The 20,740-nt window shown below is 47.2% G+C and overlaps 1 long non-coding RNA gene across 1 annotated transcript; it reads right to left on the bottom strand.

Moving 5' to 3' along the window:
* Window positions 1-5,605: 5,605 nt before the first annotated feature.
* On the bottom strand, window positions 5,606-20,485 carry LOC309891717. Its single transcript, XR_014319551.1, has 5 exons — window positions 20,404-20,485; window positions 19,614-19,789; window positions 18,753-18,884; window positions 6,299-6,364; window positions 5,606-6,212 (listed from the first exon to the last, which is right to left on the bottom strand). It is a non-coding gene; the product is annotated as an uncharacterized lncRNA (long non-coding RNA).
* Window positions 20,486-20,740: the final 255 nt, after the last annotated feature.

The raw sequence follows: 20,740 nt of genomic DNA, 5'->3' as shown, positions 1-20,740 counted from the left end.
AACACGCTAACCCTGAAACCCTTAAAACCCTAACCCCCAAATCCTTAAAATCCTAACCGTTGAAACTCCAACCCTAAAAACTTTAAAATCCTAAACATAAACCCTGAAACCCCTTACCCTGAAACCCAACCCTAGTGCCCAATCCCTGAAACCTTAAAACCCTGAATCAATCTGTAGCAAATAGCATAGGCTGAGTCGAGGATCTCAGTACAGTAGCATTATTATTCGAGATTACAATGGCGGGTGTCCCACAGGACCACAGGAGGGTGCCTACTAATTCCATACACAGTTTATACACTTTTTTTTTCTGCCAAGGATCGGGACCCTCCCCTGTTTTCCCATTAACTGTGCTATTCAAGGTTCATAATCTAGCTGGTGCTTCACAGAAAATACACAGCTGCTGGCCACAGTCACATTTCTTTTGAGGTTTTTACTCTTTGAGGTGGTAATGTTTCTTACGCCGTGATTTCCACCTAATTGCTGTAAGGATTCTGGTTGTCTGCGTTTTACAAGGTTGTCTGTTATAATAAATAATAAAAGTCCCAAATAGGATTACAATCAAAGTTTACAATTCACTGAATGAATAGAGGTAAGCAAACAGTGCTGGGTACGCTGGGAGTCTCTGCTCCACCAAGACGCGCACCAGTTATACACCAGTTACCTCCCTTAAGGGATATAAAGAAGCTCTCTCAGATACGGCAGTCCTACTTCTCGTGCATGCGGCCGGAGGTCAGTCTAATTCTGGTGCTGTTGGTGGTGGAAGCTGGGGCAACGGTGGTACTGGTGGTGATACCACAGCCACCGGAGGGGGAGCCGCCAGGGGTGGATTGTTAGGATATGGAGGTGGTAGCTTATCCAACGGCTCACGTTTATCTTCTTTTTCTTTTTCATGTTCTTCTTGTTCTTCAAATTTCTTATCTGCTTTTAGTGTAAATATTGAGGCTGGAAAAGGATGTGAAGTCCTCCTGATCCATAATCCTGCATAATCACTTTCTTCCTGGCTAAAAGGTTCCTTTGAATTAACATGGATATTTAAGGCCTGGCAAATCCAGTCTTCAAAGGATCCAAAAACAGGCCGAAAGACATGTAGTCTTAAAGGCTCCTTTGGCCATTCTGTCACACAATACTGGACCATTTTTAATTTACTTTTTCCTTTTCTGGGGTCCCTATCATTCCAATTTCTAATTGTTATTCCTAATGGACTTTCTGGTGGTATGACTGGTAATTTGCTCCCTTTCTTCTGGTCTCTGGTCTTCGATTTTGTCTGACCCATCTAGGAATTTTACTATGGCAATTCCCACAGCCCTTGGTTACCTTAGTAAGAGTGTCTTGCAGGGGGTCGAGGACCTATCACACACCCACAAATCCTATAGGAATCACTTCGGTCCTTCACCGGCCAAGTCCCTCATGGGAGATCGGAACCGCGGTTAGAAGACCTCCACAATCGCTTCGGAACTAAGTTCCATCTCAGTCACACTCTTACACACACAGGCAACCGAACCCCACCCAACCGAACGGTATACGCTTTAAATGCTTACGACTCCGTCATCTTCGTTTGGATCCTCACACACAGAATTACGGGCAAAATATAGTGCTGCAGCTGGCAAGGGAGCTGAAAAAAAGAATCAGAAACTTTGCTTACCTTTATTCAGGTTCAAGATGCCATTAGTTCCGACCTGATTCAAACAGCAGCCACCAAATGGTGGGGGTGCCTCTCCTAGATCAAACCAGAAATCAGGAACCAAAGCCCTCCCGGACGAGCCCCCACTTGTAATAAATGACTGGGTCCCAAATAGGATTGCAATTGAAATTTACAATTTATTAAATGAATAGAGGTAAGCAAGCAGCGCTGGGTGGGCCAGGAGTCTCTGCTCCACCAAGACGCACACAAGTTACATCAGGCGGCTGGTTTTTATGCTGCTAGGCTAATACATATTCATTACTACTTCTACAAAAGGCAGGGTTATTCTAATTAGTTCCCAGAATCCAAACCCTCCCACTGGTGCATGCGTTATCAGTCTCCAGTGGTCCCTCTGGGGGCCGCTCGTACTGAAGGCTCGTAGTCTTCCTCCCAGGCTTTTCTCTTGTCCTTCTCCTTTGTCCATCTTGGCTGGATGTCAGACACTTGCATAGTGTCCCATGCAACAGTTGTAATAGTTAGCAGTTATTCTGAAACCCCTTTGTTCCCTATTGACCCGAATTGCTGGACCATTCCTTTGCAAGATACAAGAACTATATATATTAACCACTCTGGTTTTCTCAGACTTGCGGTTATACAAGGGTATGTAAGACAGAAGGTCACATTTCATCATATCATGCGGCCCTAGCATTGTTCCATATTGACACGAATCAGATGAACTCATTTCACACTGTTAAGCTGTCTTATCACTGCAAGCATATCTCAGTACCACCTCCCTTCCCTCTACAGGATGTAACTGCGCAAAAACAACATTTTTATTCCCACAACCTTGATCCCCTTACCCTGAAATCCTTATTCCCCTTAAACCTAACAACTCTAACCACAACCCTAACCCTTATTATCAATCCCCTAATGTTAATGACACTGACTTTAATCCAAACCCCAAACTGCCCCTAACCCCAGACAACCAACAATGAAACACACAGACACAAAGATGGAAACTACAAAAAAGGCAAAACCCTGGATACAGGCCCCAAATCACAAATACGCAACCAAAACGCTACAGAAAAGCCCCAGATGCAGGCCCCAAATGCAACAGCTAAGCCTCAAAAGCTCAAGATGCATCCCAAAGCAAAAATGCAGACCCCAAACATTACAGAAAAGCCCCCAAACCCAGGCTGCATAAGTCTACAAGCAGGCCCCAAACTGCCAACAGAAGCAGGCACCAACCACACCCAGATGCAGACCCCAACTGCCCACAAGCAGCTCCTACCCCACCACCCCCTCCCAAGAACTGGACTCCACACAGACACTGGCCCAAGACCCAGGCCTGCCCCCCGCCACCCCCCCTCACCCTCCCCCCCGACACAGGAGTACAAGCAGCTCACAACCCGCCCCTTCAGAGACCGGTCCCACCCCCCCCCCCCCCCAAGACCCCAATACATGGGATGCAGAGGTGTACAACCAACTCCCAACTCCCTCCCCCTCAAAGGGAGGCCCCAAAGACCCCCAAATGGAGGCTCCTAGAGTGAGCAAGCACCTCCCAACTCCCCCAGTCACAGGCCCCCCCCTCCCCCCCAAACACAGGCCACAAAGGTGTATAAACAGCCCAGACCCCCCTCCAAGACCCAGGCCCCTATAGTGTACAAGCAGCTCCCAACCACCCACAGATGCAGGCCCCAACCCTTCTCAAAAGGGAGACGCCTAGAATGCATGAGCAGCTCCCAACCCCCCTAAACATAGGTCCAAAAGTGCACAAGCAGCTCCCAACCCCCCTCAAATACAGACCCCAAAAGTGTACAAGTAGCTCCCCAACAGATACAGGAACCAAAGGTGTACAACCAGTTCCCAACACCCCTGAGACACAGGCCCCAACCCCCCCCCAGACACAGGGCCCCAAATTCTACAAGCAGTTCCCAACCCCTGCAAGGCAGGCCCCCTACCCTATACAAGCAGCTCCCAACCCTCCCCCAGACGCAGGCCCCAAGACCCCCCCCCAAACACAGGCCCCTACAACCAGCACCCAACCCCCTCCCCCCGATGCCAGCCCCAAAGGTGTAGAAGCAGCTCCAAACCTCCTCCCTCAACCCAGGCTCCAACAGTGTACAAGCAGCTCCCAACCAACCCTCCCCTATGAAAATTTGTTCATAGAATTGTTTTGTTTTTATGGCTTATAGTTGTAATTGTGATTCAAGAAGGTGACTCTGTGATAATAGAGAATGGAGGGTGGCCTTGAACTAAAGCCATAACAACAGAGGATAAGAACATTAATGGAAAGTTAGCAGTTATGGTCATCTGGCGAACAAATGGTAACTATTTATGTAAACCATCAGAATGGCAAAAATTAGGAGCACAAGATAATGTATCCTTAGCTCTTAGTTGTATGCAAGCACAGTTATGGTTACAGGCAACGGCTGCCTTGATCATTAGGGAAGGAAGTGAAGGCATTTTTCCAGCTGAAGTCCGAAAGGCAGTTTGGGACAATGCCAATGATTTTGAGAAGTTGTTCCAGTCCTTGTGGACCCTGGTAAATTGTACTTATGATCCCATTGTTAACATGGCTACTGCCTTCATGCTTACTATACGTAATGCCACAGTTTATGTTATCCACCTGATTATTGCACTAGGATTAAACCATGAGAAGACAGTGCTCTATCCTTCAGAGCATAGAACATGGGCACGGATGGAGAATGGGAAATGGCAGTCTGTAAATCTAGAATCATGTGTTACCGGGGAACAACAAGGATTTATTTGTGAAAGCAATACAATTGAGGCTCAGGATGTATGTTTTGACACGGAGCAAGGTATCTGTCACTTTGAAATTCATCCAAATACTAGTCAAAAGACTGCGCTTGTATACGTTGGTCAAGGGTGCGTGTTTAAGAACTGCTTGTGATTTTGTAGAAGTAGATAAGGAGAACAGAACTCTCCATAGCAAAAATCATTCTAATTTCTGTATTTGTAACTTTGCTAGAATCGTCGGGTGTGATATTCTATATTTGGCACCAGTGGTATCCCACCAGCTGATCAAGTCTAACAACACAATGTATCATAAGTTACTACCTACACCTATTGGGATGAACCTCACACTAGTGAAGCAACTAGTTAAAAAACAAGACACAAGTCACAACTGGTGGGATACACTCTTTGGATGGTCACCAACTGCAACTGGGATTTTGAACACATTGAGTCACCCGATTATTGTTTAATTGATATTAGTTGGTATAAGTTTAATATTGTCTTTTGTATTACTTGTTTGGAATTGGAAATTGTTACAACGAATGTCCATGTTAACCTCCTTGACAAATGTGCATGGTAAGGTATTGAGGGGTACATATCATAAAGACTGGGAAGAAAATTTTCGTATTAAGTAAAAGAATTTACTAGATTTTCCAGAAAAGGGGGGAATGATATAGTATAAACTCACTTTAGGATAGAATAAAGCTTGTGGTTTGATATTGTATAAACTTACTTTAGGATAGAATAGAACTTGTGATTAAAAGTTAGCAAGGACAAAGTAAACAACATCTTGTTATTTGAAAACACCCCATTATCCGTTAACACTCAGTCAGGCTGAGACTTGAGATAACTTGAGTCAACTGTCTGTTATGTCTTGTTAACTGAGACATCCTGTTATCTGCCGACCCTCAGTTAAACCGAAAGACAACTCAGCATTTTTACAGCCTGGAAAACAACTGATTAAGAAAGTGCATTACGAGGAAGACCTACGGCCTTCCTCCCAAAGACCACTGCCCACATCCTGGAGACCCTGGCCCACAATTCTTGGAAGGCTTTGCGCAAGGACTGATAAGCTAATTAGCATACGAAGCGAGGGTAGGCGGGGTTGGGTAATGAATATGCATAGGTGTTAATTGAATATTCATTGTTTCGCTGTATAAATACGAGATAGTTTGTCACTTCAAACATGCACGATAGGCGGAAGGATCCCCCGTGCATCCAGCGCTGCAATAAAGAATATACCACTTAAGGAAATTCGGCTTTGATCTTTAAATCAGTGCTGGTGCCAAATGTTACAGACAGGCCCAAAAGCCTGAGATGCTCAAGGCTGAGACGTAACTTGGCTTTCTGAATTACTGGAAAGCAGCTTTCATTCTCAGATAATTGTGTGCAGGCTAGATAGGATGGGGCTTCAGGCACCTCTTCACCTGAAGAAACACACTGCCATCAGGCACCGCTGTGCCAGACAAGCTTTTTCTGCTAGAACACCCTACTCAGATGCACTGTGGCATTCAAGTGAACTGCTTTCATGCAAATGTAATGACTGATGTTACAACCCACCTTGCCTGTGGCACCTGATGAACAGAAGAGTAAGCCACCGCAGCGCTTCAAAACCATCCCTGCACGTGCCGCTCCTTGTCGCTCTCTGGCCTTATCTCATATCCTTAGTCACTTCTGTGGAGAGCCTGCCACGGCACCCGCAAAGCAAGACGGACACCTTTCATAGTCACCTTGTGCTACTTGGTCGTTCTGCTCCAACCCAGCTCATGACCAGCCCCTCTTCTTACACAGCTCTTCAGAGTGCAGTTTGCTCCTTTGAACCTGTGCGAGACACCTGCGAAAGAAAAAGAAACGCATAGGCTGATGCAGCATCCAAAGACACAGCACAACTAGGTAAGTTACTCTCATCTGCTCCCTTACCTCTGCCGCTTACCAGCCCCCGAGGCAGATGCTTCAGTCTACCCTCTTCAAACAGCTACAACACCTCTAAAAGACAAAGAGGGGATGCTTAGAGTAACAGTGAGACCTACAACACAACAACTGCTACATCTGTTCCTCACTCACCTTGCCAGAGGCAGCTCTGCGTGTGACGTCCCAGGTTGTACACTGCGTTACCTAACCCTTACCGTAACCCTTACCCTAACCCTTCTCACCCTTACCATTACCCAAATCCTTACCTTTACTTTTTCCTTACCCTTACTCTTTCCTTTAACCATAACCTTACCCTTACCTTATACCTTACTCCAACCCTTCCCCTTACCTTCGCCTTCCCCTTACACTTAACCTAATAAGCCATACCACAACACTTAAATGTACACTTACGCTTACAGTTACCCTAGCAATTACTCGTTCAATTATTCCTACCCTTACCCTTACCCTTCTCCATACCATTACCCTTACCCTTAACCTAACCCTTATCCTAACACTTACCCTTACCCTAACCCTTAACCTTTCTGCTACACTTACCCTTAGCCTAAATCTAAACCTTACACTTACCCTTACCCTTACCCTCACCCTCACCCTTACCATTACCCATATCCTTACCCTAAACCTTACCCTTACACTTACCGTTACCATTAACCTTACCCTTACCCTATCCCTTACACTTATCCTTGTCCATACAACTTACCCTTACCCTAATACTTACCCTTAACCTAACCCTAACCCTAAACCTTACCTGAAACCTTACCCTGACCCTTACATTAACCCTTACCCTAAACCTTACACTTACTCTTAACCTTGACCTTACCCTTAACCTTAACCTAATCCATACCCTTACATTTCCCTCACCATAACCCTAAAATTAACCCTAACCATTACCCCAACACTTACCCTTACCCTAACCCTTACTCTAACCCTTACAATGACCCGTACCCTTACACATACCCTTAAACTTACTCTTACCCTAAACCTTACCCTTACCATAAGCCATACTCTAACACATACTTCTACCCGTAACCTGACCCTTACCTTAACCCTTACCCTTACCCTTACCAAAGCATTACCCTTACCCTTAACGAAAGCCTAAACCTTAACCTTATCCTAACACTTACACTTACCGTAACACTTACCCTTTCTGCTACACTTACCCTAACCCTAACACTTACCCTTACCATTACCCATATACTTACTCTTACCCTAACCCTAAATCTTACCCAAACACTTACCCTGACCCTTACATTAACCCTAAACCGTACCCTAAAACTTACACTTGCTCTTAACCTTAACCTTACCCTTAACCTTAACCTACTACTTACTCTTTCTTATCCGTCACCCTAACCCTAAAATTAACCCTAACCATTACCCTAACACTTACCCTTACCCTAACCCTAACCCTAATAGTAACTCTAAACCTTACCCTGACTTGTACACTTATCCTTATCCTTACACTTACCCTTACCATACCCCATACCCTACAACATACTTCTACCCTTAAACTTACCGTTACACTTACCCTTACTCTATCCGTTACCCTTACGCTTACCCTTAACATAAACCTTAACCTTACCCTTACCATAAGCCATACAACAACACTTACATGTACACTTACGCTTACACTTACCCTAGCAATTACTCGTACAATTACCCTTAACCTTACCCTTACCCTAACCCTAAACCTTACCCTTATCCTAACCCTTACCCTTTTTGCTACACTTGCACTTAGCCTAAATCTAAACCTTACACTTACCCTTACCCTCAACCTTACCATTACCCATACCCTTACACTTACCCTTACCCTAACCCTTATCCTTACACTTACTGTTACCTTTAACATTACCCTAACCCTAACACTTACCCTTCCCCTATCACTTACACTTATCCTTATCCATACCCTTACCCTAACCCTTACCCTTAACCTAACCCTAACCCTAAACCTTACCTGAACCCTTACCCTGACCTTTACATTAACCCGAACCCTTACCCTAAAACTTACACTTACACCTAACCTTAACCTTACCCTTAACCATAACCTAATACTTACCCTTATGTTTCCCTCACCCTAACCCTAAACTTAACACTAACCATTGCCCTAACACTTACCCTTACCCTAACCCTAACCCTTACCCTGTCCCGTACCCTTACATTTACCCTTACCCTTATACTTACCCTAACTCTTATCCATACCATAACCCATACCCTAACACATATTTGTACCCTTAACCTTACCGTTCCCCTTACCCTTACCTATACTCTATCCGTCACCCTTACGCTTACCCTTAACATAAACCTTACCATTAATTTACCGTTGCGCTAACACTTACCCTTATCCTATCCCTTACATTTATCCATACCCTTACCCTTACACCAACCCTTACCCTTAACCTAACCCTAACCCTAAACCTTACTCCAAACCTTACCCTGAACCTTACATTAACCCTAACCCTTAAACTAAACCTTACACTTACTCTTAAACTTAACCTTACCCTTAACCTTAAGCTAGTACTTAACCTTACTTTTTTCTCACCCTAACCCTAAAATTAACAAGAAGCTAATTTGACATGGCCTCAATCCCTCCCTTTAGCATTACTTAGAATCAGAGTTAAACCTCGAATAAAAGAGAATTTGAGTCCCTTTGAAATCTTAGATGGAAGGCCGTATCAATTTCTATTTAGTGGAGAGGATCTAACGCAGTTGGGATCAGAATATTTATATGCTTATATAGCTGAACTTCAGAAACAATTAAGTACATCCATTTGTTTTAGGGAGCAGGGCTAGAGGGTTGGATCAAGCAAGCCACCCCTTTAAGCCCGGGGATTATGTCTATATAAAGACTTTTTCAGGACAACCCCTAGAGGAAAAATGGAATGGACCTTATCAAGCGTTGCTGACAACTCACACTGCTATCAAGATTAGAGAACAAGCCGCTTGGATCCACCATTCCCGAGTGAAGAAAGCTCCAGAAGCCCCCTGCAAAGTAATGCCAGGTGACGATGAACTGAAACTGAAACTTAGTCGAACAAAACGAGGACATGACGGTCGGGAGTATTTGGGAATAGTTGGCAGAAATGGTGTTGCTAGAGTTGTTTTGTTTCTATGGCTTATAGTTGTAATTGTGATTCAGGAAGGTGCCTCTATGATAACAGAGAATGGTGAGTGGCCTTGGACCGCAGCCGTAACAACAGAGGAGAAGAGCATTAATGGAAAGTTAGCACTTATGGTCATCTGGTGAACAAATGGTAACCATTTCTATAAACCATCAGAATGGCGAAAATTAGGGGAAGAGTGGACACACCAAAGAAAACCACGGGGGCCGAAATTAAAATAGGGTGCCGAATGATTAATGGAACGACCCTCGAGAAAGTAACGGGGATTTTAGTCTGGTAAATTTTACCTATGATCCCATTGTTAACATGGCTACTGCCTTCGTGCTTACTATACGTAATGCCACAGTTTATGTTATCCCCCCGATCATTGATTAAACCGTGAGAAGACAGTGCTCTGTCCTTCGGAGCACAGAACATGGGCACGGATGGAGAATGGGAAACGGCAGCCTGGAAATCTAGAGTCATGTGTTAGCCGGGAACAACAAGGAGTTATTGGTGAAAGCAATACAATTGATGCTCAGGAGGTATGCCTTGACACGGAGCAAGGTGTTTGCCACTTTGAAATTCATCCAAATCCTAGTCAAAAGACTGTGCTTGTGTATATTGGTCAAGGCTGTGCGTGTTTAAGAACTGCTTGTGATTTTGTAGAAGTAGATAAGGAGAACAGAACTCTCCGTAGCAAATCTCACGCTAACTTTTCTCTTTGTAACTGTCAGAACCGTTGGCTGTGACTTTCTCTATTTGGCACCAGGGGTATCCCACCAGCTGATCAAGTCTAACAACACAATGGATCGTAAGTTACTACAATTTTAAAAGGCATTCAGGAAAATGGAGAGAAGACTCTAATCACCGGCCATCATGAGACAAAGGAAGTAAGCAGAGTTTTGCAGAGAGTAAAACAAGACCCAAATCACAACTGATGGGATACACTCTTTGGATGGTCGCCAAAAATAGACGACATCTTGTGATCTATCGACCTTCTGTTCTGTTGAAGCATCTTGTTAATTGAAACATCGCGCTGTCTGTCACCCTTCAGTTCTGCTGAAACTTGAGCTAACTTGAGCCAACTCGGCATTCCTGGAGCTAACTTGAGCCAAGTCGGCATTCCAGCGGCTTGGAAAACAACTGACTCAGCCCCCCCGGCTCCGCCCAAACACCCTCAGGGTCCCCCCCAAAGCCCACCAGCCTCCCCCCCAACACAAACCAGGGCCCCCCCTAAACACCTCAAGACTCATCCGCAACCCCCCCATGAGAAAATCCTCCAGAGCCCCTCTACCACTGCAAGGGCCCCTGACCAACATCCCCCGGCCACCCCGCCCCCCCCAACCCTTCACCAGAGCCTCCCCCCTCCCCAGACACCCATAACACCCCCCAGCACCCCCAAACTCCCTCCAGAAACCTGCCAGGGCCCCCTCAGCTCCCCCCCACAATCCACCAGAAGCCCCCAAACCTCTCAAGCCCCCCCACAAGCCTCCCCAAACAACCCAAAGACCTCCTGCAGACCTTCCTCCACCAAAACACCCCACGTTCCCCCAGTCCCATATGTCCCAATGTCCCCCCATGTCGCCTCACTCCCATACGTCCCCTCCATGTCCCCCATATCCCCTCGAGCCCCCGCTGTCCCTACCACGTCTAGGCATCCCCAAATCCCACGTCCCACCCCAGCCCCACATCCCTCCCATGTGCCACCCATGTCCCCACGTGTCCCACGTCCCCCCAACCCACATCCCCTCCGTGTCCAAATGTCACCCCAGTCCCATACGTCCCAGTGTCCCCCATGGCTCCACGCATACTTTTTCTCTTGTGTCCCTTTTCCGCTATCCCTTTCTTGTAGGGTTAGGACTACATCATGCTTCCTAAGAGCTGCTTCCCTAGCTTCTCTATCCGCTAGGTTATTATTCCCTCTTATGTGGAAGCCAGTTCCCTTTTGATGTCCTCTGACATGTACCACAGCAATCTCCCTAGGCCCTCTCAACGCCTGCAATATTTGAGTAACTAAAGGTTGGTGAATCAGCCCTTTTCCCTGTGTGCCTATGAGTCCCCTTTCTTCCCAAATTTTCCCAAATGGGTGGACTATTCCACAAGCATATTTAGAGTCTGTATAAATAGTGCCACTTTTTCCTTTCAATACTTCTAGGGCTCGTAATAATGCATAAAGTTCACGTGCTTGAGCGGACCAGGCAGCGCTGAGTGGTCCCGATTCTATTAGGACCATATCTCCATTTATGATGGCATACCCTGATCTTCTTTTTCCATCTACTACTTTGGATGATCCATCAATAAATAATTTTCCCCCTGTTTCTAATTCTGCCTCCTCGAGATCGGGTCGGATTTGGGTTGGCAATTCAATCGCTTCCATGCAGTTATGTTGTAGTTCTGTTAGGGGTTCCCCATATAGAAATTGGGCAGGACTCTGTGCAGCAGTTACTTTTAGTTCTAAATCAGGGGAGTGGATCAGGATGGCCTCATACTTCAGCATCCTACTATCAGTTAACCATTTCTCAGCCTTTTGCTGGAGTACTCCCCTAACATTATGTGGAGTCTATATCTTCAGAGGTGCCCGAAAAGTGCCTTTTCTAGCTTCCTCAATCAGTAAGGCAGTAGCCACAATTGCCTGGAAGCACACTGGCCACCCCCTCCTCACAGGGTCTCATAGTTTGGAACAATATCCCACACGTTTCTTGATTCCTGCCCATTCTTGAGGTAGTACTCCATATGCAGTTTGGTTAGAAACATTTACAAATAAATAAAAGGGTCTTTCTAAATCTGGGAGGCTCAGCACTGGAGTTTCTATTAACGTTTTCTTGATCAACCTCAACTTTTCCTCATCTGCCTCATTCCACTTCATTTTTTTCTCCAGTCAATTTTTCATATAAAAACTTTGCCTTTTCACTAAACCCTTCAATCCAGGGCCTACAATATCCCAAGAGGCCCAGCAGTTGCCTCACTTCCTTCTTTGTTTTGGGTGATGACAGGGCTAAAATCCCAGATGCCCTGTCAGGATCCAATTTTTTCTTTCCTTGGCTAAGCCAATGTCCTAAGTACCCTATTTCCTTTTAGTGGTCCTCCGTGTCTCTTTTTCAGTCTCCCCACCTATTAATAGGTCATCCACATATTGCAACAATTTCACTTCCCCCTTTACCTCAAAAAGTTGAAACAATTTTTCTAAGGTTTGGCCAAATAAATTTGGCGATTCAGTAAATCCCTGAGGAAGTACAGTCCATCTAAGCTGTTGTCGCCTTCCTGTTTCGGGGTCTTCCCATTCAAAGGCAAAGTAATTCCGCGACCCTTCACTTAATGGGAAGGCCCAGAAAGCATCCTTCAAATCTATTACACTATACCATTTATGCTGAGGTGTTAGGTGGTTTACTAAAGTGTATGGGTTAGCCACCACTGGAAATTTGGTTATGCTTCGCTGATTCACAGCCCTAAGATCCTGAACCAACCTATATGATCCATCAGCCTTTTTTACTGGCAAAATGGGGGTATTCTGTGGGGACATACACGGTTCCAGCATCCCCTTTTGGAGCAACCTGTCTATAACTGCTTTGAGTCTTTTCCCCTCCAATGGGATAGGATATTGCCTAATCCTTATTGGCTGTTGTGGATCCACTACTTCTACTACCAAGGGTTCCATATCTAATTTTCCTGAATCTCCCTCTTGATACCATACTTGTGGGTCTATTTCTCCCTCATCTTCTTGGGTTAGGGTATATAGCTGAATTTTTAGTTCTCCCCCCGGCTCTTGATTTCCAACCCTAATCTTAATAGTAAGTCCCTTCCTAACAGATTGTGCTCAGCCTCAGGCATCAGCAATAGGTCACTGAGACATAGAATCAGAGAAGAAACTATTTCTATATTTTCCAATAGAGGAACCTTGAAGGGCTCACCTTTTGCTCCTACTACCATGGTATTCATTCCTCTTTCCTTCCTTAACCCCTTTTGGTAATTTTCTAATTGTTGATTTCTCCGCTCCAGTATCTACCAAAAAATACACCTCTTCCCTCTGGGGACCTATTAATAATTTTATCAAGGGCTCACTCGATGTTCGGGTCCCAAAAGATATAGCCCCTGACACCCCTAGTCTTCCTTAAACATTTCTTCATCCTGTTTCTTTTTTTTTCCCCCTACTGTTCCTCTGAAGGTGCCCCTTTTTGCCACAATAGTAACAGATCGGGATTCTATCTTGCTGTCCTTTCCATTTAGCCATGGGTTCTCTTTCACCCTGGTTTTTTCCTGATCCTTTCCTGCTTTCCTGTCCACTTGGTTTTTGACATTCCCTTATTGCTGCCGTAAAAACATTTGCTTTTCCCTTCTGTTTTTCCCCATCTCTCCTCACATAGACCTTTTGTGCTTCCCTCAAGAATTCTTCTAATCCTTTTTCATGCCAATCATCAAGTTTCTCCAATTTCTTTCCGATGTCTTCCCAGGATTTTGCTACAAACTGGGTTCTCAACAGTGCCCCTCCTGCAGGGGAATCAGGATCTATCCCCGAGTACATCTGAAGGCTTTTTCTCAGCCTGTCTAACCCTTCAGTTGGAGATTCGTCTCTGCACTGACACTCATTAAAAGCTTTATTTATATTTTGTCCCCTTGGAACCGATTCCTTTATCCCTTGTAGCATTATGGTCCTAAGCTCCCTCATATTTTGCCTCCCCTGAGCAGCCTGATGATCCCACTTAGGGTTGGTATTTGGCCATTTCACATCCCCTGGAGGACCTCCCTGGTTTTGTCTTTCCCACAGTCTCATTCCTGCTTGCCTGATCATTCCTCTTTCTTCTCTAGTGAAGAGGATTCCTAACATGGACTGCATTTCTTCCCAGGTCTACGTGTTTGGACCTAGGAACTGGTCCAATCTTTCGGCAACTCCTAAAGGCTCATCTGAAAGGTTTCCCATTTCCTTCTTAAAATTTCTTACATCCGACGTCTTCAAAGGAACCACTACAAACCCTATTCCCCCCTGGTTCCCCCCAAGGGCTACCTCCCTCAAAGGGCAAAGGCCTCCTACATCATCAGTCCAGCCTCCCGTTTCACTTTCCTCCCTTTCTGTGGCCCGTATCTTACTTCTAGTCCTTTGTGCAGGAGGAGAGGGATAGAGAACAGGGGCCACGGGCAATCGACTTTCAAAACGTGGCAGTTCTGGTTGCCATGAACAGGGAGGGGGTATATTATCCAGAGGTTCCCATTCTTCCTTTCCCCTGTCGGTTCTTGTATTTAAAGCGAATATTTGTTTTGGGGGAAATGCGTTTGAGGCTCCTACCCATAGAGCCGCATCATCGCTTTCTTCTTGGTTAAAAGGCTCCTTGGAGTTAACATAGCCGTTTAATGCCTGACATACCCAATCCTCAAAGGATCCAAAAACTGGCCAAAAAACATGCGGCCTTAAAGGTTCCTTTGGCCATTTTATCACACAAAATTGAGCCATTTTCTCTTTATTTTTTCCTTTCCTCCATTCCCAAACATCCCAATATATTAACATTGTCCCTAATGGGCTCTCTGAGTCTCCCAGGTCAGAGAATCTACTTTCCCCCAGACCCATCCTGGAACCTTCAAGTAAGTTCTGAATCCCTGGAACCCTCTCAGAGGTTCCAAATCCCTGGAATCCTCTAAGAGGTTCCGAATCCCTGGAAGCTTCAAATAAGTTCCAAATCCCTGGAAACCTTAAAGAGGTTCTGAATCCCTAGCTGTGTTTGCGTAGAGGCGTCTTGCAAGTGGTTAACCCACCCACGAATTCCTGGACCGATCGCTTCGGTCCTTCACCGGCCGAGTCCCTCGCGGGAGATCAGAACCGTGCTTAGAAGACCTCCGCACTCACTTCAGAACTACGTTCCATCTCAGTCACACCCTTACACAGTCACACAGCCGAATCCCACCCAACCGAACGGTATACTCACAAATCCTCTTTGTTCGGGTCTTCGCGCGCAAGATTACGGGTCACTGATGGAGAGCTCTTTTTTTATTATTATTATTTTGTTACTTGCCTCTTATGTTCAAAATCTTGTTGAACTCTAGCGCCGCTATCGGCAAGGGCCACTAGATGGGGCACCTCCCTTTACCGGTCGCAGATCCAAAGTCCAAGATCACATCGGGGTCACCAATTTGTTATAAATGAAGTCTCAACTCTGAATTTAGTAGCATAAAAGAATATTTATAAAAGGCAAGTAAACAGCGCTGGGTGCACGGGGACTCTATGCTCTACCAACACGCACACGCACCCATCCAACTTCCCAAATCTATAGAGGACATTGCTGTTACATCATCTTTACAAGAAACCCCAGTATGCCTATACATACGGATATCCTATCCCCGCTTCATGTCAGAATTCTCTTTGTGGTGGTCCTTGTGGGTGAAAGGCTCACGGTTTCCCCATCACCATTAGCAACCTTTTGTTCCAGACTGCAGGAGCGGCTTCGACTGTCTCCTCTTCTTCTGCACATGCTCTGCCCACCACAAGGTTCCCGAAAGCAACAAAACGGGATTGCTTTTCCCACGTTCCGTTAACCCTTGAAATCACACTAATAATATTAGTATCATATAACATTCAACAATAAATGTTAACAGTTCTAACCAGCAACCCCCCCAGCAACTTCCATGCCTTAACAGTGGAGAAAACAAGCAACCCCAAACGGCAGGGCGTCGCCTCAATCACCCTTGTTTCCTCTAAACATTCCCAAATCTCCCCCTTCTTTATTAACATCAACCATTTTTCTGACACGAATTACCACTCCATATATAACAAGAACAAGGGTGGAAATCAGGTCTGACAGGGCGAGGGCATGCTGCAGTCAGAAAAGATGGCAGAATCAAATGGCGTCCGCTTAAGCCCATCAAACCACACCTTCAGAATAAAACTAAGGAAAACTGGGAGTTTCTGTTCACAGGACAGGATCATCGGACGACCCCGTAATCCGTATACCCCAGTGACAAGACAAGCCCAACAAGGATGGTTTGAATCATGGTTTAACCATTCACCGTGGTTAACCCCCCTGATATCTGCCTTAGTAGGGCCGATCGCAATGATCCTAACACTGATCTTTGGACCTTGTATACTAAACACGCTTGTGTCCTCTGTTAAAAGCCAGCTAGAGAAAGTTAACATCATGTTGGCAGAACACCAGCAACTGCTCAGAGTGTATTTACTCAGTGTTATCCCCAGTTATCCCAAGTTACACCCCATTATGACCAGTTACCCCCTAGTTTTCTCCTGTTTATTGTGCCTTATGCTTTTTATTCAAGCTACGATGTCTACGTCCGAAGATTGTTGTAAAGCATAGAACTAAGACAGGAGCAGAGTTTTTTTGATTGTTATATTTAAGCTAATTTAGTTACACATAGGGAGGGGGGAAATGTAGGTAGGTAGGGTCTGGCAGCCCAAAGATATCGCGCTGTACGGAAAGCTAGAGCCCCTCCCTTCATAGGCAATAGCATGTAGTTTATGATGGAAGCAGACGCAAGTGTCGTTGTGAACCCAAGCTATATAACACTGTGCAACTCAGCAATAAACGCCATTTGCCATCGACCACATTGGCGTCCGTGAGCTGATGGCCCGAGCGGCCTGCGGTTGGTCGCCGTGCCGTTCCTGAACCAGGTCGCCACTGCCAATGAAGGCAACAAAGGAGCCCAGCGACGCCTCTGCTACTGGGACCCTGACAGACCAGGGGGCCAGCTCTTGCAAACGCAAAATGCCAAAGCTCAAACCCAGGCTACCGACGCCATCACCCCATCCACGGTGACCCGAGCTTTGATTGCCCGGAGCTGCAAGAACATCGTCAGAGGGTTCAGATTCCAACCTCTTGGGTTGGAGCTCCTGGCCAGCCTCTCGGGGTGGCCAAGAGCTGCGGTCCTGCTGGCTCCCGCTGCCCTGGGCTCCTCCAGGACCTAGTGGAGGCCAGGCAGAGGACATTTGCCATCTTCATGCTCATCCCCTGCAGGTCCCCCAGCTGATGGACATGGTGGTGTCCCCGGTGTCAGCCGTGGCCTCCCTGACCTTCTCTGACTGTGTCACCATCTTCCCCGAGTGAGCATCTTTGCGGCTGTGGCCGCTACTCGGGCTCGGTAGCATTTGCCCTTGCACCCATGAGTGCCCAGCCAGGGAGGTGGATGGGAAGCAACGCCTGCTTCCCATCGAGGCCTGGGCTTCTTTGTCGCCCACTTCCCAGGATGGTCCTTAAGGACAGTGACTCTATGGCAACGTCAAAGTGTCTCCGTGAGATCGGGGGCAGTGGTGGTGCCCTGGGTCACGCCGATCTCTTCTGGAGGAAGCATCCAATTCCAAGGACCCCTCTGCTTCTGGGACAGTGACACACCAGGGGGCCAGCTCTTCCAATGGCGAAATGCCAAAGCTCAAACCCAGGCTCCCAGTGCCGTGCCCTGTAGGTATTAGAGCCAGCCTGCCCAAGGCACCCAGCGACCCCTTGACTTCTGCGACACAAAGGGGCCACGTCTGCTCATCTTCAACCACCAAAGCTCGTACACAGGCTCTTCACACCGTTGCCTATAGGTATGAGCGCCAGCCTGCCAAAGGAGCCCAGCGACCCCTCTACTTCTGGGACACAGACCGCCCAAGGGGCCAGCTGTGTACATCTTCAACCACAAAAGCTCCTACCCAGGCCCTATACACGCTGTTGCCTATAGGTATTAGAGCCAAACCACCCAAGGAGCCAGGCGATGCCTCTACTACTGGGACACCGACACACCAGGGGGCCAGCTCTGTGCATCAGCTGCCAAAGCTCAAACCAAGGGAGGGAAACGGCGGGACCTGAAGCCATCCACGGGGTCTGCGTGTGGGCAAAGAGCCCCAAAAACCTGTAGCAGTTTTTGCTCAGAGTCTCACTCCCTTCACAGAAATCCATCTGACAGAGGATGGCGAGACAGTGGAGGAAAACACAACGATGTTTCCAGCTGAGGGACCTTCTCCACGGCCTCCATGGCCAGGAACCTCCCCTTGCTGGGACAAGAGCTGGGAAGCTGCCCCCAGAGCAACGTGGAGAAAACCTGCACATCCCTGGAGGGGAAAGGAGAGGATGCAACGGCAGCTGGGGAGAAAGACAGCACCATTTCCATCCTGCTGGACGCTTTCACAACGGAACCTGCAAGTTAAAATGATTTTTCCAAGTGCTTCTGCTTGTCAAGTAAAATTCTGTACAGCAATTGCGGCACTTCAGACTCACTTGGGTTTGAGGGGGATTCTATTGCTCAAGAATTTCAACTTTTGATGGGAGAGCAGAGTGGGAGCAATTCGCTCAGACACCAAGCGATGGGAGAGAAGAAGGGACGAAATAGGCTCTTTCCTCTAGGAAACAGGAAAGGGGTGTTTAGAGCTGGCTTACCTGAACCATGGCTGAAGGACCGGAGCCCAGTCTCTTGCTCTCCACGTGCTGCTGCCTCAGCACCACGGAGGAGATGGGCATCTGGTTTTGGGGGGGTGTGCGCGTGTCTACCTTCTGGGGACAACTTCCAGGCTGCAAAACATTTAAGAAGTCAACCTAAGATTTCCCCTGGGGGGCAGAGGGCGCAAGATGGCTCCGTATCAAGTTCGCCAGCGCTGGGGCTGTGGCTCCAGTGCCAGAATGTGCTTGTGTATATTGGTCAAGGCTGTGCGTGTTTAAGAACTGCTTGTGATTTTGTAGAAGTAGATAAGGAGAACAGAACTCTCCGTAGCAAATCTCACGCTAACTTTTCTCTTTGTAACTGTCAGAACCATTGGCTGTGACTTTCTCTATTTGGCACCAGGGGTATCCCACCAGCCGATCAAGTCTAACAACACAATGGATCGTAAGTTACTACAATTTTAAAAGGCATTCAGGAAAATGGAGAGAAGACTCTAATCACCGGCCATCATGAGACAAAGGAAGTAAGCAGAGTTTTGCAGAGAGTAAAACAAGACCCAAATCACAACTGATGGGATACACTCTGGATGGTCGCCAACTGCAACTGGGATTTTGAACACCTCGAGACACCCAAGTATTGTTTTATTCCTATTAGTTGGTATAAGTTTAATACTGTCTTTTGTATTGCTTGTTCGGAATTGGAAGTTGTTACAACGCACATCCATGTTAGCTTCCTCCACAAACGTGCATGGCAAGCTATGGGGAACATATCATAAAGACCGGGAAGACAAATTTTCGTATTAAGTAAAAGAATTTACTAGATTGTCCAGAAAAGGGGGGAATGCCGTTGTATAAACTCACTTTAGGATAGAGTAAATCTTGTGGTTATAATAATGAGGACAAAATTGACGACATCTTGTGATCTGTCGACCCTCTCTTCTGTTGAAGCATCTTGTTATTAGAAACATCGCGCTGTCTGTCGCCCTTCAGTTCTGCTGGAACTTGAGCTAACTTGAGCCAAGTCGGCATTCCTGTGGCTTGGAAAACAACTGACTCAGCCCCCCCGGCTCCGCCCAAACACCCTCAGGGTTCCCCCCAACACCTCAAGTCCCCATCCACAACACCCCCACAAGAAAATCCTCCAGAGCCCCGCCAAACACCCCCCGGCCACCCCATCCCCCAAAACCCTTCACCAGAGTCTCCACCCCCCCAGACACCCATAACACCCCCCTGCACCCCCAAACTCCCTCCAGAAACCTGACAGGGCCCCCTCAGCTCCCCCCCACAATCCACCAGGAGTCCCCAAACCTCTCAAGCCCCCCCGCAAGCCTCCCCAAACAACCCAAAGACCTCCTGCAGACCTCCCTCCACCAAAACACCCCACGTTCCCCCAGTCCCGTATGTCCCAATGTCCCCCCATGTCGCCCCACTCCCATACGTCCCCTCCATGTCCCCTCGAGCCCCCGCTGTCCCTACCACATCTAGGCATCCCCAAATCCCATGTCCCACCCCAGCCCCAAGTCCCCCCCATGTCCCCATGTGTCCCACGTCCCCTCCGTGTCCAAATGTCCCCCCAGTCCCATATGTCCCAGTGTCCCCCATGGCTCCACGCCCTCCCCCCCTCAGGTCCCACCAATCTCCCTCCACCTACGATTCCACTTCTGAGGCTGCTCTGATGTCTCTAATTCTAGGATTCTGGGATTTCTCCTATTCTGCCATTTCTGCCATTCCGCGATTCTGTTCCTATGATTCCAATTTCTCCAAATTCTCCAATTTTAGGACTCGATTGCGCGACTCCTCCGATTCCTCCGACTCTTTGATGTCCTCCCCCCAGCACAGAGGTGCCTGGGCAGGCAGCAGCCTGTTGGTGCCGCCGTCACCGCGGGCAGCAGCCAGCACTGCCCGTGTCACCACGATGTCACCGCGACACGGCCATCGACAAGAGGCTGCGCGATGGGTCCTGCGCCAGCGGTACCGAGACGTTCGGG

This window comes from Aythya marila (assembly GCF_965140915.1).
Source record: "Aythya marila genome assembly, contig: HAP1_HAP1_SCAFFOLD_180, whole genome shotgun sequence".
NCBI classification, from domain to species: Eukaryota; Metazoa; Chordata; class Aves; order Anseriformes; family Anatidae; genus Aythya; species Aythya marila.
This window is presented reverse-complemented; position numbering and strand designations above follow the sequence as displayed.